Raw genomic sequence first — 2,705 nt, forward strand, 5'->3', positions numbered from 1 at the left:
ACAAAATAGCAATTCCTCTCGATCGAACAGAATTGGGGTTCGATCGAGTACTTCTCGTATCAGCCCTCTCGATCGAGTATCAAAACAACTCGATCGAGTGAATCTTCAAAGGATTAAGCATTCGATCGACTAATAAGTGGTCGATCGAGCTATATTAGCACGTAGGACTTCTCGACACCTATCGAGGTCAGCTCACGCGTTTTTTAAGTGATAGATTCCAAGCTCCGATTCCTTATTCCCCACAAATGCATGCAAATGAGACAAGTTTAGGCTCAGTTTATCTTCTTTCTGGTCTATACCTGTAATTTACACAAGACAAACCAAAGTAGACTATTCGGGGGTATTTGTAGCTAGATTCTACATAAATAGTACAGAAATACGTGTAAAAATGAGGTAAAAACCTTATATAAAATACACGCATCAAATTCCCCAAACCAAACATTTGCTTGTACCTAAGCAAACTATGAATGTAACTAAGAACAACTAGTGGAACGAGACCAACTCATCGGCTATAAATCATCCACCCAAACCAGTTTAATGCAACGACTAACAAAGTGGCAAATCATAAGTGCTAACGAATTAAATCAATGTCTCAAACTTACTGAACCGTCAACCTTGCGAGACTCATAGATATCGGACTCTCACGGGCCGCTCATCACTCAAATTAGGCACAGGGTGAGTATATAAGTGAAAGATAGAAAGAAGTAAAGACACTCACCTAACTCGACCTATAAGGGCATGCATGCAGTTTAACATGAACAAAATCTCTACAACCGTACATATGCATTCCCACCAATAAATGACCAAGACACATCCCGAGGACTTATATTTGGGTAAGTGAGGTACTGGGAAAGAAGGGGATAAGATGAATTTGGATTTGTGGAGTTAGCAGCCAAGCTAGCAACAACGGGTCCAAACTGGAGATATATCCCAACTTCAAACTCAATAAATCAATATAAACCAGTGCAAAATGGATGCACTTAACTCACCAAACACCGTAAATTTATAAATCCCCATAAGATATCCATGGAACATGGGAGGAAAATCACAACATATTAAACTTCAGCTAAATGATTTTTCATAATTTTTCCTTTCTTTTTTTTTTTCATTTTCAATTCTTTTCCACACAATTTTTCCTTTTGTATTTTTCTTCCTTCCATTCCCTTCAACATTTCCACCAACTTCTCAAATCGGATATATAACCAAACTGGAATGAAACATTCCCAATAGCTATTCATTACTAGCTCAGCCAGGGTAGGCATAATTATAGATTGTAGCTAAACAGGACAAAGAAGGCAAATTGGCTATGTGAGGCTCATGGGTAGAATGAAATAAAGGGAACTGCCTCTCCTAACATGTGTCACCATCCACAGACTGAATGCATACAGGTATTAAGAAGACTAAATTCACGCTTATGCAAATTGATGTTACATGCCTTATAGAGTGTACTACTCACATCCTACATGAAATCGGTCATGAATGTCACCAGTTTATTAAGCTCTAACCTCAGAATGTAATGTAGTTTGCCAATAAATGAGTCAAGTCTATTCGTTCAGATAAAAGAGAAACAAAAACTCGTAGATTATGCACATTACCATGCCAATAAAATGTTAAGAATATGCAAGGCAAGGGTAAAGACTCAATGTAGCGTCGAAGCTCAAACGTTCCAACTCTAAATAAACATGAAATTTTTTTGAATTTTGTTGCGATTTTGAAATAAAAACAACGATGCATGCGAAAAATGGATAAACGTGCAAACGGAAATGCAAGTAAACATGCAGACACAGATATGGATGCATACCTCCCCAAACCAAATCGTACAATGCCCTCATTGTACCAAAAATAGGGAAAGAAATGCAAACTAAGGAGAAAAGGATAGAAGGAGTCGAAAAACTTACAAGACAGCGTAGGGAGGGACCTCCCCAAACTGACCATGAACATGGGAGGTCATGGGTAGCCATGCAGCAGCTCAACGGACGTAAAATAGCAGCTGGACCACGTAACTGCTTGATCGAACAGATCAGAGTAGTTCGATCGAGAAGATATGGTGTCAAAAGGACTCGATCGAGATGATAGGTTACTCGATCGAGAGAAACGGTTTTGCAGCATATCGATCGAGGAAAGCATTGGCTCGATCGAGTAAAATTTTTAGCAAAAGTAATCGATGGAGTAGAAAAACTACTCGATCGAGCTACATCACCTGCAAAATGTACAAAAGAAATATAGGAAATACGAGAGACGCATAGTTCAGTGTTCGAAGTTCATCACACAGCTAAAAAAGAAAGAAAAAGTGTTTAAACTAAAGTACAACAAAATAGTCCGGATAGCCTCCCGGAAAGCGCAGGTTTAAGAGGTCCTGCACGATCTTTCTGGCTTCAACTAACTGGCTCATTAAGCTCGTCGAAGTACAAGACTTCAACACGGTTGTCTGCATCATTTGCTTCGTGTTAATGTTTCACATATTGCCCATTCACCTTGAACCTATTTCCCTCAGAACCTTCTAGCTCAACAGACCGAAATTTAGTGACGGCTGTCACTGTATAAGGGCCACTCCACCTGGACTTCAGCTTACCAGGAAATAATCGCAGTTGGGCATTAAACAACAACACCTTCTGCCCGACATGAAATTCTCGAGGTAAGATCCTTTTGTCATGCCATCTTTTCGTCTTTTGTTTGTAAAAGTGGGAGCTATCATAGGTATTGAG

Source organism: Silene latifolia, chromosome Y, assembly GCF_048544455.1.
Source record: "Silene latifolia isolate original U9 population chromosome Y, ASM4854445v1, whole genome shotgun sequence".
Lineage (NCBI taxonomy): Eukaryota > Viridiplantae > Streptophyta > Magnoliopsida > Caryophyllales > Caryophyllaceae > Silene > Silene latifolia.